This window comes from Schistocerca piceifrons, unplaced genomic scaffold (genome assembly GCF_021461385.2).
Source record: "Schistocerca piceifrons isolate TAMUIC-IGC-003096 unplaced genomic scaffold, iqSchPice1.1 HiC_scaffold_1772, whole genome shotgun sequence".
NCBI lineage: Eukaryota > Metazoa > Arthropoda > Insecta > Orthoptera > Acrididae > Schistocerca > Schistocerca piceifrons.
The window spans coordinates 652173-666470 of NW_025727648.1; the positions used below are offsets into that span (position 1 = coordinate 652173).

A 14298-nucleotide genomic window follows, 5' to 3' on the forward strand; every position below is an offset into this window, starting at 1 on the left:
ACGTGTCGCTGTATTTGCCGGTGGCGTTGGAGTGTATCCCTGTCACGAGTGCGGAGGAAGGAGCGATAGAGGCGGCGGGATTCACGGAGGAGGAGGACAGCCCGCGGAGGGAGAGTGGGACGGTGTGGGTGGATGGTTTTAGTAGGAACATGGGCCTCCACGGCGTCAGTAATTACCGTCTGAAGGAAGGACGAGGCGCGGATGATGTCGTCAGGATGGCGATAGGTAAGAGGGTGGCTTTCGACCTGGGTGGAGATGGAGTCCCGGTAGGCAGCCCAGTTGGCACGGCGATAGTCATGGACGACCTTGGGAGGGGGTGCAGGTTGCGGAGCTGGAGGGGGGCGGTTTGCAGACGTTATGGTGAGAAGGACAGGGAGGTGATCGCTACCTGTGGGGTCAAGGACGGCGACAGTGATACGCCCAAGGAGGTTGGCGGAGGCAATGACAACATCGGGGGTGGTGTTACTTTCGGGTCGGGTGTGCTGGGGAATGGGAACAAGGTCACCCTGGATTGTGGAGAGGAACTGATGCCACCGCCGAAGGGCAGCAGGAGTGCGGCTATGGACGTTGAGGTCGGCGGCAATCACATAGGTGGAGAAGGTGTGATCAATGTGCGAGATGAAGTCATAAGGAAGAGGAGCAGTGGAGCGGACATAGATGGTGGCACAGGTAATGGTGAGGGAGGGGAAGAAGACGCTAAGGATAAGGTGTTCAGTGGGGTCATTGAGGAGAGGTTGTGGCCGGACGGGGATATGCTTAAGGTGGCCAATCGCGACTCCACCCTGCGCACGAGGACCAGGAGCATCAGTGCGGTGGAGGATATAGGGGGAGGAGCGGACAGAATGGTGGGGCTGGAGAAAGGTTTCATTCAGGAGGAAGGTGTCGACCTGGTGGTGGGAGAGGGTGTGCATGAGGAGGTATTTGTTGGAGCGGAAGGAGCGAATGTTCTGGAAGAGGATGCGAGACTCGTGCCGCGCCATGACGGGAAGGAGGGGGGAAAGAGAGGGAAGGGAAGAGACCTAAACTAGGGTGTCGAGGCGGGTGAAGGTGAAGTGGGCTTGGTTGTGGGAGTAAGTGGCGAAGGTGTTCAGGTGGAACACTGAGCGAGCAGCAAGGGATATTTGTTGGAAGGTGTGCGGGCGCTGAAAAGGGTGAATGTTTTGGAGTACAACGGTAATGAACCGGATGATGTCCTCGGCCGTGGGGGGTGGACGGAGGGAATTGTTAGGATGGACAGGAGGATCGACGGGACGAACTGGGACTGTAAGTTCAGGGGTGGCTGGAGGGGGTTTAGCTTTACACTTGTAGGAGTATGTGGGATGGGGGCCATTGCAGGTATTACAGGAAGGAGGAGCAGCGAGGTTGGGGCAGTTCTTGAGAAAGTGGGAGGCCTTGCAATGGGGACAGGTGGGGGGGTTTTTGCAGTTGGGAGTCAGGTGGTCATTGTACATCAGGCACCGTTGGCAACGGTAGGATTGGGGAGGGGATTTGGAGGATTCAACAGGGTGGCGACGGTGGTATATCAGGGCACCCTGGGTGAGGAGATGGTCTATGGACGGGGCGGACTCTGAGAAGACCCGCATGAGGTAGGTGGGACCAGAGGCATTGTGGATACGGCGAGCAGAGCGGATTTCCAAGTCCGGGTGGGAGTTCAATTCTACCAACACTTCATCCTCTGTGATCACCGGGCTGAGCTTGGTGATCACAGCGGTGTAGGTGGGGGGGCGACGGGGAGGCTGGGGCTGACGAGGAGTGGAAGCGGAAAGGAAGGGTGTCAGAGAGGCGTGGGGGCCAAACATAACTCGTGGGAGTTTTCGCAGGAGGTCTGTGTGAAATGATGGGGATGGGGACTTGATAAGGACTGAGTCCCTGCGGGGAATGAGTTGGGAGATGGGAGCACCAGGTAAGTACTTTCGTATTTCCTTGGTGAGGGTACGAGCGTCGAGGAACTGAGGATCGGGAGTGGACAGGACAAAGGGGTGGAGGGTGGGGGCCAAGGTAGGGGTGGCAGGAGGAGGGGTGGTGTCCATGGTGTCGGCAGGGGGAGGGGGAGGGGGAGGTGGCGTTGATTTTTTGTGGGAAGTGGCGGGAGCAGAGTCGGTAAGGACGCGCTTTTGGGGTTTTTTGGAGACTGGAGGCTGGGAGGAGGGGAGAGGGACGGGGAGGAGAGGGAGGTGGCGGGTGGCAGATCCCTGTGGCGTAGTGGAGGCACCGGGAGAAGCAGCTGGTTCAGTGGTGGCGATGGTGGCTCGGCGCAACGTGATGCGTGCGGGAGATGCAGAAGACGAAGCGACGGGGTCGGTGAGAGAGGGGAAGCCAACCACCTGAGGGGCGGCAGCAGAGGCGGCAACAGAGGCGTACGTGAGGGCGGGGGTAGTAGTGGGAGCTGTTGAGGGTGTGGAGGCTGGAGGAAGGGTGTAGAGGTGTGGGTATACAGCAGGGGAGGAGATAGGGGGGTGGGTAAGTGGAGGAAGGGAAGGGGAGGTGGAAGGAGGGAGTCCAGAGGCGGCACTCCAGGAAGTGACTGTGGGAGAGGGGGAGGGGGAGGTGTAGATGACGGTGGAGGTGGGAGTACTCATTGCAGACGAACGGCGACGGACAGACGGACGTGCAGCAGGCGGCGTCGGCGTCGGCGTCGGCGGTGGGCAGCGGCGAACAGCAGGCGGCGTCGGCGTCGAACAGACGGACGAACAGCAGGCGGCGGCGGCGGCGGCGGCGGCGGTTATGACGACGGCGATGGACAGCCAGCAGGCGGACGGACGGACGGACGGACGGACGGACGAACGAGCAGTGACAGCAGCGGGCAGACAGACAGACAGACACACACAATCTTCGAAGACGGAGATTCCACCCTGAGAGTAACCCAGGCTTTGCAATCTGACGCTTTCGAAGGAGGGGATCCAACCCTCTAGATGAAAGCAGCAGTTTCTGGTGCCTACTTTAATAGCACCGTTCGCACTATTCATTTGCGAGAGCATTTCTTAAATACCGAACCCATTCATAATTTTTTATATCCTTGACCGCTTTTTTCGAAAGATCTACGTTAGAAGGGGCTGTTACAAAATTCTTTTGCCTCCTGTGAGGATCGAACTCACGACCTCTGGTTTACTAGACCAGCGCTCTGCCACTGAGCTAAGGAGGCGCCGCCTAGTGCACATTTCGGGTACTTCAATCTTATGGACCAGTCAATCGGAGCCCTTCAGCTGGAAACGCACCGCATTAGCGACCATTATTTGTATTTAGTTAGCACAGCTGCTGCTTTCCTACACATCTCACACGATATCGATGTACGCCTAAAATTCCAAAACAACACTTTTATTTCATTTCAGAGCTACTTTCAGCTTCAAAAACCATTCCTCTGATATTCATACGAAGCTAGGCATCGTCGTAACCCGTTACGTTCATTACGCAAGGCTCACGAGAGGGGCGCAGGTTGCATCCGCGTAGACACAAAATTTTGCGCCGCCCAGCGTGGGGCTCGAACCCACGACCCTGAGATTAAGAGTCTCATGCTCTACCGACTGAGCTAGCCGGGCTCCACACAACGCGTCACGAGCCATACAGTATTTATGCGACCTGCGACCATCTATGGAAGATCCTTTTGACTACAGCTTATTTCCTGCTGCCACAAATGAGCTACAATTCCTATTCAATGAAATAAATTTTCCGAAAGGCATCAAATCTACTTGAAATGATACGTGGCTATCAGCACCATTATTCAACACACATGCTCGACTGTGCGCAGACGCCTGTGGCGTAGCTCTTGGGTCCTGAGTCAGACGCAGTAGTTCCAAAAATCTCTCCTGATCGGCACTGTGCCGAAAATTTCACTACACAACCCCTTTGTCTTGCTTGAGCTTCAGGTAGACGCCGGTTTGCAGCCAGGAAGCGGACAGCAGCAACTTTCAACTAGATTTGTAGTACTCAAACAACTCAGTAAAACAGCATGCATCTTTTGCAGAACTGGAAAAACTCGACCGTGACAGGATTCGAACCTGCAATCTTCGGATCCGAAGTCCGACGCCTTATCCATTAGGCCACACGGTCACTGGCGCAATATGCTTCCCCACACACACCTCATTGTCGCCATTTGTACGCTTGCCGGAATGAATTTCCCATCTTTGACGCAATTCTCCATCTCCAATTTCAGTACTAAAAAGGCGACGCTACTTCTTGCTGTGTCCCATCGCAAGTTACATTCAAGCCCTTGTGACGCTGATCAAACAAGAGGTTGCAAATCAGCTTCAATCGCTTACTGCCATCTCAGTCGCTTGCAGAAGGTGCCTCACCCTATGTCATACAATGGCGAGTTGCCTCTATTACCAAAGCGGCGGCGGCGCCGACGACGACGACGACAACCGCGAGGGTCTCTACCAGGGGTAGAAAACACATCACAAGAACTAAGTATTCCACGTCGGCATTCTCCGGAGACTGCCAAAAGCAGCAGTTTCTGGTGCCTACTTTAATAGCACCGTTCGCACTATTCATTTGCGAGAGCATTTCTTAAATACCGAACCCATTCATAATTTTTTATATCCTTGACCGCTTTTTTCGAAAGATCTACGTTAGAAGGGGCTGTTACAAAATTCTTTTGCCTCCTGTGAGGATCGAACTCACGACCTCTGGTTTACTAGACCAGCGCTCTGCCACTGAGCTAAGGAGGCGCCGCCTAGTGCACATTTCGGGTACTTCAATCTTATGGACCAGTCAATCGGAGCCCTTCAGCTGGAAACGCACCGCATTAGCGACCATTATTTGTATTTAGTTAGCACAGCTGCTGCTTTCCTACACATCTCACACGATATCGATGTACGCCTAAAATTCCAAAACAACACTTTTATTTCATTTCAGAGCTACTTTCAGCTTCAAAAACCATTCCTCTGATATTCATACGAAGCTAGGCATCGTCGTAACCCGTTACGTTCATTACGCAAGGCTCACGAGAGGGGCGCAGGTTGCATCCGCGTAGACACAAAATTTTGCGCCGCCCAGCGTGGGGCTCGAACCCACGACCCTGAGATTAAGAGTCTCATGCTCTACCGACTGAGCTAGCCGGGCTCCACACAACGCGTCACGAGCCATACAGTATTTATGCGACCTGCGACCATCTATGGAAGATCCTTTTGACTACAGCTTATTTCCTGCTGCCACAAATGAGCTACAATTCCTATTCAATGAAATAAATTTTCCGAAAGGCATCAAATCTACTTGAAATGATACGTGGCTATCAGCACCATTATTCAATACACATGCTCGACTGTGCGCAGACGCCTGTGGCGTAGCTCTTGGGTCCTGAGTCAGACGCAGTAGTTCCAAAAATCTCTCCTGATCGGCACTGTGCCGAAAATTTCGCTACACAACCCCTTTGTCTTGCTTGAGCTTCAGGTAGACGCCGGTTTGCAGCCAGGAAGCGGACAGCAGCAACTTTCAACTAGATTTGTAGTACTCAAACAACTCAGTAAAACAGCATGCATCTTTTGCAGAACTGGAAAAACTCGACCGTGACAGGATTCGAACCTGCAATCTTCGGATCCGAAGTCCGACGCCTTATCCATTAGGCCACACGGTCACTGGCGCAATATGCTTCCCCACACACACCTCATTGTCGCCATTTGTACGCTTGCCGGAATGAATTTCCCATCTTTGACGCAATTCTCCATCACCAATTTCAGTACTAAAAAGGCGACGCTACTTCTTGCTGTGTCCCATCGCAAGTTACATTCAAGCCCTTGTGACGCTGATCAAACAAGAGGTTGCAAATCAGCTTCAATCGCTTACTGCCATCTCAGTCGCTTGCAGAAGGTGCCTCACCCTATGTCATACAATGGCGAGTTGCCTCTATTACCAAAGCGGCGGCGGCGCCGACGACGACGACGACGACAACAGCGAGGGTCTCTACCAGGGGTAGAAAACACATCACAAGAACTAAGTATTCCACGTCGGCATTCTCCGGAGACTGCCAAAAGCAGCAGTTTCTGGTGCCTACTTTAATAGCACCGTTCGCACTATTCATTTGCGAGAGCATTTCTTAAATACCGAACCCATTCATAATTTTTTATATCCTTGACCGCTTTTTTCGAAAGATCTACGTTAGAAGGGGCTGTTACAAAATTCTTTTGCCTCCTGTGAGGATCGAACTCACGACCTCTGGTTTACTAGACCAGCGCTCTGCCACTGAGCTAAGGAGGCGCCGCCTAGTGCACATTTCGGGTACTTCAATCTTATGGACCAGTCAATCGGAGCCCTTCAGCTGGAAACGCACCGCATTAGCGACCATTATTTGTATTTAGTTAGCACAGCTGCTGCTTTCCTACACATCTCACACGATATCGATGTACGCCTAAAATTCCAAAACAACACTTTTATTTCATTTCAGAGCTACTTTCAGCTTCAAAAACCATTCCTCTGATATTCATACGAAGCTAGGCATCGTCGTAACCCGTTACGTTCATTACGCAAGGCTCACGAGAGGGGCGCAGGTTGCATCCGCGTAGACACTAAATTTTGCGCCGATCAGCGTGGGGCTCGAACCCACGACCCTGAGATTAAGAGTCTCATGCTCTACCGACTGAGCTAGCCGGGCTCCACACAACGCGTCACGAACCATATAGTATTTCTGCGACCTGCGACCATCTATGGAAGATCCTTTTGACTACAGCTTATTTCCTGCTGCCACAAATGAGCTACAATTCCTATTCAATGAAATAAATTTTCCGAAAGGCATCAAATCTACTTGAAATGATACGTGGCTATCAGCACCATTATTCAACACACATGCTCGACTGTGCGCAGACGCCTGTGGCGTAGCTCTTGGGTCCTGAGTCAGACGCAGTAGTTCCAAAAATCTCTCCTGATCGGCACTGTGCCGAAAATTTCGCTACACAACCCCTTTGTCTTGCTTGAGCTTCAGGTAGACGCCGGTTTGCAGCCAGGAAGCGGACAGCAGCAACTTTCAACTAGATTTGTAGTACTCAAACAACTCAGTAAAACAGCATGCATCTTTTGCAGAACTGGAAAAACTCGACCGTGACAGGATTCGAACCTGCAATCTTCGGATCCGAAGTCCGACGCCTTATCCATTAGGCCACACGGTCACTGGCGCAATATGCTTCCCCACACACACCTCATTGTCACCATTTGTACGCTTGCCGGAATGAATTTCCCATCTTTGACGCAATTCTCCATCTCCAATTTCAGTACTAAAAAGGCGACGCTACTTCTTGCTGTGTCCCATCGCAAGTTACATTCAAGCCCTTGTGACGCTGATCAAACAAGATGTTGCAAATCAGCTTCAATCGCTTACTGCCATCTCAGTCGCTTGCAGAAGGTGCCTCACCCTATGTCATACAATGGCGAGTTGCCGCTATTACCAAAGCGGCGGCGGCGCCAACGACGACGACGACGACGACAACCGCGAGGGTCTCTACCAGGGGTAGAAAATACATCACAAGAACTAAGTATTCCACGTCAGCATTCTCCGGAGACTGCCAAAAGCAGCAGTTTCTGGTGCCTACTTTAATAGCACCGTTCGCACTATTCATTTGCGAGAGCATTTCTTAAATACCGAACCCATTCATAATTTTTTATATCCTTGACCGCTTTTTTCGAAAGATCTACGTTAGAAGGGGCTGTTACAAAATTCTTTTGCCTCCTGTGAGGATCGAACGCACGACCTCTGGTTTACTAGACCAGCGCTCTGCCACTGAGCTAAGGAGGCGCCGCCTAGTGCACATTTCGGGTACTTCAATCTTATGGACCAGTCAATCGGAGCCCTTCAGCTGGAAACGCACCGCATTAGCGACCATTATTTGTATTTAGTTAGCACAGCTGCTGCTTTCCTACACATCTCACACGATATCGATGCACGCCTAAAATTCCAAAACAACACTTTTATTTCATTTCAGAGCTACTTTCAGCTTCAAAAACCATTCCTCTGATATTCATACGAAGCTAGGCATCGTCGTAACCCGTTACGTTCATTACGCAAGGCTCACGAGAGGGGCGCAGGTTGCATCCGCGTAGACACTAAATTTTGCGCCGATCAGCGTGGGGCTCGAACCCACGACCCTGAGATTAACAGTCTCATGCTCTACCGACTGAGCTAGCCGGGCTCCACACAACGCGTCACGAACCATATAGTATTTATGCGACCTGCGACCATCTATGGAAGATCCTTTTGACTACAGCTTATTTCCTGCTGCCACAAATGAGCTACAATTCCTATTCAATGAAATAAATTTTCCGAAAGGCATCAAATCTACTTGAAATGATACGTGGCTATCAGCACCATTATTCAACACACATGCTCGACTGTGCGCAGACGCCTGTGGCGTAGCTCTTGGGTCCTGAGTCAGATGCAGTAGTTCCAAAAATCTCTCCTGATCGGCACTGTGCCGAAAATTTCGCTACACAACCCCTTTGTCTTGCTTGAGCTTCAGGTAGACGCCGGTTTGCAGCCAGGAAGCGGACAGCAGCAACTTTCAACTAGATTTGTAGTACTCAAACAACTCAGTAAAACAGCATGCATCTTTTGCAGAACTGGAAAAACTCGACCGTGACAGGATTCGAACCTGCAATCTTCGGATCCGAAGTCCGACGCCTTATCCATTAGGCCACACGGTCACTGGCGCAATATGCTTCCCCACACACACCTCATTGTCGCCATTTGTACGCTTGCCGGAATGAATTTCCCATCTTTGACGCAATTCTCCATCTCCAATTTCAGTACTAAAAAGGCGACGCTACTTCTTGCTGTGTCCCATCGCAAGTTACATTCAAGCCCTTGTGACGCTAATCAAACAAGATGTTGCAAATCAGCTTCAATCGCTTACTGCCATCTCAGTCGCTTGCAGAAGGTGCCTCACCCTATGTCATACAATGGCGAGTTGCCGCTATTACCAAAGCGGCGGCGGCGCCGACGACGACGACGACAACCGCGAGGGTCTCTACCAGGGGTAGAAAATACATCACAAGAACTAAGTATTCCACGTCGGCATTCTCCGGAGACTGCCAAAAGCAGCAGTTTTTTTTTTTTTTTTTTTCTTTATTGTATTTCAATTCCCCATCGGGGCGGGCTGGCAGCAGCATATGCGCTGCTCTTCAGCCGAAAGACATAGAACAAAACAAGAGAAGACATTTAAAAACAGCAAAGGAGAGAAGAAGGCGAACATAGATATAAAAAGGGAGAACATCATGGAAGGCAATATACAAAAAAACGGGGTGACTGTAAAATGGAGATAAAAAAAAAACTGTTTAAAAGTAGCACACACAAAAAAGCCACACACTGCGACGATTAAAAGAACACAAGGCACAGTATGACTGGAGCATAAAGGTGTTGACGGATGGCATAGCACACAGCGTAACACTGACGGCGAACCTCAAGGCAGTACACAATTAAAATCACACCTCTTGACGCACACGGGAAACAGCACGAAACACAACACTGACGTGGCACACTGTTGATGAGCAATACAGTGGATCTGCCAGGTGCAAGGAGATGAGGGAGACCTGAAGAAGGGAGGGAGGGGAAGAGATGGGGGAGGGGAATGGGGGGCGCTCGGAAGAGGGCCAGGTAGGGAGGGATGTGGGAAGGAGAGAGGCAAGTATGGGGGGCAGGGTCTCAGGGGAGGGGGGGGATGGAGGAAAATCCGCTCTGGGAGAAGGAAGAAAGAGGAGAAGGGGGCCCTGGGGAGAGGGGGGGGAACAAGGCCGGGTTATAGTTGGAAGGAAGGGTATATGTCACGGCGAAGTTCGTCATCCGGGAGGGGAGCAGCAGTTTCTGGAGCCTACTTTAATAGCACCATTCGCACTATTCATTTGCGAGAGCATTTCTTAAATACCGAACCCATTCATAATTTTTTATATCCTTGACCGCTTTTTTCGAAAGATCTACGTTAGAAGGGGCTGTTACAAAATTCTTTTGCCTCCTGTGAGGATCGAACTCACGACCTCTGGTTTACTAGACCAGCGCTCTGCCACTGAGCTAAGGAGGCGCCGCCTAGTGCACATTTCGGGTACTTCAATCTTATGGACCAGTCAATCGGAGCCCTTCAGCTGGAAACGCACCGCATTAGCGACCATTATTTGTATTTAGTTAGCACAGCTGCTGCTTTCCTACACATCTCACACGATATCGATGTACGCCTAAAATTCCAAAACAACACTTTTATTTCTTTCAGAGCTACTTTCAGCTTCAAAAACCATTCCTCTGATATTCATACGAAGCTAGGCATCGTCGTAACCCGTTACGTTCATTACGCAAGGCTCACGAGAGGGGCGCAGGTTGCATCCGCGTAGACACAAAATTTTGCGCCGCCCAGCGTGGGGCTCGAACCCACGACCCTGAGATTAATAGTCTCATGCTCTACCGACTGAGCTTGCCGTGCTCCACACAACGCGTCACGAGCCATACAGTATTTATGCGACCTGCGACCATCTATCGAAGATCCTTTTGACTACAGCTTATTTCCTGCTGCCACAAATGAGCTACAATTCCTATTCAATGAAATAAATTTTCCGAAAGGCATCAAATCTACTTGAAATGATACGTGGCTATCAGCACCATTATTCAACACACATGCTCGACTGTGCGCAGACGCCTGTGGCGTAGCTCTTGGGTCCTGAGTCAGACGCAGTAGTTCCAAAAATCTCTCCTGATCGGCACTGTGCCAAAAATTTCGCTACACAACCCCTTTGTCTTGCTTGAGCTTCAGGTAGACGCCGGTATGCAGCCAGGAAGCGGACAGCAGCAACTTTCAACTAGATTTGTAGTACTCAAACAACTCAGTAAAACAGCATGCATCTTTTGCAGAACTGGAAAAACTCGACCGTGACAGGGTTCGAACCTGCAATCTTCGGATCCGAAGTCCGACGCCTTATCCATTAGGCCACACGGTCACTGGCGCAATATGCTTCCCCACACACACCTCATTGTCGCCATTTGTACGCTTGCCGGAATGAATTTCCCATCTTTGACGCAATTCTCCATCTCCAATTTCAGTACTAAAAAGGCGACGCTACTTCTTGCTGTGTCCCATCGCAAGTTACATTCAAGCCCTTGTGACGCTGATCAAACAAGAGGTTGCAAATCAGCTTCAATCGCTTACTGCCATCTCAGTCGCTTGCAGAAGGTGCCTCACCCTATGTCATACAATGGCGAGTTGCCGCTATTACCAAAGCGGCGGCGACGACGACGACGACGACGACGACGACGACGACAACCGCGAGGGTCTCTACCAGGGGTAGAAAATACATCACAAGAACTAAGTATTCCACGTCGGCATTCTCCGGAGACTGCCAAAAGCAGCAGTTTCTGGTGCCTACTTTAATAGCACCATTCGCACTATTCATTTGCGAGAGCATTTCTTAAATACCGAACCCATTCATAATTTTTTATATCCTTGACCGCTTTTTTCGAAAGATCTATGTTAGAAGGGGCTGTTACAAAATTCTTTTGCCTCCTGTGAGGATCGAACTCACGACCTCTGGTTTACTAGACCAGCACTCTGCCACTGAGCTAAGGAGGCGCCGCCTAGTGCACATTTCGGGTACTTCAATCTTATGGACCAGTCAATCGGAGCCCTTCAGCTGGAAACGCACCGCATTAGCGACCATTATTTGTATTTAGTTAGCACAGCTGCTGCTTTCCTACACATCTCACACGATATCGATGTACGCCTAAAATTCCAAAACAACACTTTTATTTCATTTCAGAGCTACTTTCAGCTTCAAAAACCATTCCTCTGATATTCATACGAAGCTAGGCATCGTCGTAACCCGTTACGTTCATTACGCAAGGCTCACGAGAGGGGCGCAGGTTGCATCCGCGTAGACAGAAAATTTTGCGCCGCCCAGCGTGGGGCTCGAACCCACGACCCTGAGATTAAGAGTCTCATGCTCTACCGACTGAGCTTGCCGTGCTCCACACAACGCGTCACGAGCCATACAGTATTTATGCGACCTGCGACCATCTATGGAAGATCCTTTTGACTACAGCTTATTTCCTGCTGCCACAAATGAGCTACAATTCTTATTCAATGAAATAAATTTTCCGAAAGGCATCAAATCTACTTGAAATGATACGTGGCTATCAGCACCATTATTCAACACACATGCTCGACTGTGCGCAGACGCCTGTGGCGTAGCTCTTGGGTCCTGTTCCAAAAATCTCTCCTGATCGGCACTGTGCCGAAAATTTCGCTACACAACCCCTTTGTCTTGCTTGAGCTTCAGGTAGACGCCGGTTTGCAGCCAGGAAGCGGACAGCAGCAACTTTCAACTAGATTTGTAGTACTCAAACAACTCAGTAAAACAGCATGCATCTTTTGCAGAACTGGAAAAACTCGACCGTGACAGGATTCGAACCTGCAATCTTCGGATCCGAAGTCCGACGCCTTATCCATTAGGCCACACGGCCACTGGCGCAAAATGCTTCCCCACACACACCTCATTGTCGCCATTTGTACGCTTGCCGGAATGAATTTCCCATCTTTGACGCAATTCTCCATCTCCAATTTCAGTACCAAAATGGCGACGCTACTTCTTGCTGTGTCCCATCGCAAGTTACATTCAAGCCCTTGTGACGCTGATCAAACAAGAGGTTGCAAATCAGCTTCAATCGCTTACTGCCATCTCAGTCGCTTGCAGAAGGTGCCTCACCCTATGTCATACAATGGCGAGTTGCCGCTATTACCAAAGCGGCGGCGGCGCCGACGACGACGACGACAACCGCGAGGGTCTCTACCAGGGGTAGAAAATACATCACAAGAACTAAGTATTCCACGTCGGCATTCTCCGGAGACTGCCAAAAGCAGCAGTTTTTTTTTTTTTTTCTTTATTGTATTTCAATTCCCCATCGGGGCGGGCTGGCAGCAGCATATGCGCTGCTCTTCAGCCGAAAGACATAGAACAAAACAAGAGAAGACATTTAAAAACAGCGAGGGAGAGAAGAAGGCGAACATAGATATAAAAAGGGAGAACATCATGGAAGGCAATATACAAAAAACGGGGTGACTGTAAAATGGAGATAAAAAACTGTTTAAAAGTAGCACACACAAAAAGCCACACACTGTGACGATTAAAAGAACACAAGGCACAGTATGACTGGAGCATAAAGGTGTTGACGGATGGCATAGCACACAGCGTAACACTGACGGCGAACCTCAAGGCAGTACACAATTAAAATCACACCTCTTGACGCACACGGGAAACAGCACGAAACACAACACTGACGTGGCACACTGATGATGAGCAATACAGAGGATCTGCCAGGTTCAAGGAGATGAGGGAGACCTGAAGAAGGGAGGGAGGGGAAGAGATGGGGGAGGGGAATGGGGGGCGCTTGGAAGAGGGCCAGGTAGGGAGGGATGTGGGAAGGAGAGAGGCAAGTATGGGGGGCAGGGTCTCAGGGGAGGGGGGGGATGGAGGAAAATCCGCTCTGGGAGAAGGAAGAAAGAGGAGAAGGGGGCCCTGGGGAGGGGGGGGGAACAAGGCCGGGTTATAGTTGGAAGGAAGGGTATATGTCACGGCGAAGTTCGTCATCTGGGAGGGGAAGGCGTTGGAAATTGCCCTGATGAAGGAGATGGAGGGTGTGGAGGTGGACAGAGGGAGGGATACAGCGAGAGAGGCGCGGCAACGGGCGGGGGGTGGAGAGGAAGGAGGAAACCAGAGGGTGGGGGGGGATCAAGCCTGCGAACAATGTAAAGGATGCGGAGATGTTGGAGGAACAAGAGGAGGTGGGGGAAGGGGATCAGTTCATACAGGAGCCGTGTGGGGGAAGGAAGGCGGATACGGAAGGCAAGGCGGAGCGCATGGCGTTCAAGGATTTGGAGAGCCTTGTAAAAGCGGGTGGGGGCGGAGATCCAGGCGACGCTGGCATAACAGAGGATAGGACGGATGAGGGATTTGTAGGTGTGGAGGATGGTAGAAGGATGCAATCCCCATGTCCGGCCGGACAGGAGTTTCAGCAGGCGGAGGCGGGAATGGGCTTTCTGCTGGATGGTCAGGAGATGAGGGGTCCAGGTGAGGTGTCGGTCAAGGGTGAGGCCAAGGTATTTCAGGGTGGGGGTGAGTTGGATAGGACGACCATAAAGGGTGAGGTAGAAATCTTGGAGGCGAAAGGAGCGAGTGGTATGGCCTATGATGATTGCCTGGGTTTTGGAGGGGTTGAGACGGAGGAGCCACTGATTACACCAAGTGGTGAACTGGTTAAGGTGGGTTTGGAGGGTACGTTGAGACCGTTGAAGGGTAGGATAGAGAGCCAGGAAGGCGGTGTCATCAGCATATTGGAGAAGGTGAACT

At 51.0% G+C, this 14298-nt stretch overlaps 18 non-coding genes across 18 annotated transcripts; all 18 read right to left on the reverse strand.

The window, feature by feature from the left end:
* Positions 1 to 3070: 3070 nt before the first annotated feature.
* On the reverse strand, positions 3071 to 3142 carry Trnat-agu. Its single transcript has one exon. It is a non-coding gene; the product is annotated as a tRNA-Thr (tRNA).
* A 321-nt stretch (positions 3143 to 3463) lies between these two features.
* On the reverse strand, positions 3464 to 3536 carry Trnak-cuu. Its single transcript has one exon. It is a non-coding gene; the product is annotated as a tRNA-Lys (tRNA).
* A 438-nt stretch (positions 3537 to 3974) lies between these two features.
* Positions 3975 to 4047, reverse strand: Trnar-ucg. Its single transcript has one exon. It is a non-coding gene; the product is annotated as a tRNA-Arg (tRNA).
* A 545-nt stretch (positions 4048 to 4592) lies between these two features.
* Positions 4593 to 4664, reverse strand: Trnat-agu. Its single transcript has one exon. It is a non-coding gene; the product is annotated as a tRNA-Thr (tRNA).
* Positions 4665 to 4985: 321 nt separating this feature from the next.
* Trnak-cuu lies at positions 4986 to 5058 on the reverse strand. The gene has a single exon. It is a non-coding gene; the product is annotated as a tRNA-Lys (tRNA).
* A 438-nt stretch (positions 5059 to 5496) lies between these two features.
* On the reverse strand, positions 5497 to 5569 carry Trnar-ucg. The gene has a single exon. It is a non-coding gene; the product is annotated as a tRNA-Arg (tRNA).
* A 548-nt stretch (positions 5570 to 6117) lies between these two features.
* On the reverse strand, positions 6118 to 6189 carry Trnat-agu. Its single transcript has one exon. It is a non-coding gene; the product is annotated as a tRNA-Thr (tRNA).
* A 318-nt stretch (positions 6190 to 6507) lies between these two features.
* Positions 6508 to 6583, reverse strand: Trnak-cuu. Its single transcript has one exon. It is a non-coding gene; the product is annotated as a tRNA-Lys (tRNA).
* A 438-nt stretch (positions 6584 to 7021) lies between these two features.
* Trnar-ucg lies at positions 7022 to 7094 on the reverse strand. The gene has a single exon. It is a non-coding gene; the product is annotated as a tRNA-Arg (tRNA).
* A 551-nt stretch (positions 7095 to 7645) lies between these two features.
* On the reverse strand, positions 7646 to 7717 carry Trnat-agu. The gene has a single exon. It is a non-coding gene; the product is annotated as a tRNA-Thr (tRNA).
* Positions 7718 to 8035: 318 nt separating this feature from the next.
* On the reverse strand, positions 8036 to 8111 carry Trnan-guu. The gene has a single exon. It is a non-coding gene; the product is annotated as a tRNA-Asn (tRNA).
* A 438-nt stretch (positions 8112 to 8549) lies between these two features.
* Trnar-ucg lies at positions 8550 to 8622 on the reverse strand. The gene has a single exon. It is a non-coding gene; the product is annotated as a tRNA-Arg (tRNA).
* Positions 8623 to 9920: 1298 nt separating this feature from the next.
* Trnat-agu lies at positions 9921 to 9992 on the reverse strand. Its single transcript has one exon. It is a non-coding gene; the product is annotated as a tRNA-Thr (tRNA).
* A 320-nt stretch (positions 9993 to 10312) lies between these two features.
* Positions 10313 to 10385, reverse strand: Trnan-auu. The gene has a single exon. It is a non-coding gene; the product is annotated as a tRNA-Asn (tRNA).
* A 438-nt stretch (positions 10386 to 10823) lies between these two features.
* Positions 10824 to 10896, reverse strand: Trnar-ucg. The gene has a single exon. It is a non-coding gene; the product is annotated as a tRNA-Arg (tRNA).
* Positions 10897 to 11453: 557 nt separating this feature from the next.
* On the reverse strand, positions 11454 to 11525 carry Trnat-agu. The gene has a single exon. It is a non-coding gene; the product is annotated as a tRNA-Thr (tRNA).
* Positions 11526 to 11846: 321 nt separating this feature from the next.
* On the reverse strand, positions 11847 to 11919 carry Trnak-cuu. Its single transcript has one exon. It is a non-coding gene; the product is annotated as a tRNA-Lys (tRNA).
* Positions 11920 to 12342: 423 nt separating this feature from the next.
* On the reverse strand, positions 12343 to 12415 carry Trnar-ucg. The gene has a single exon. It is a non-coding gene; the product is annotated as a tRNA-Arg (tRNA).
* Positions 12416 to 14298: the final 1883 nt, after the last annotated feature.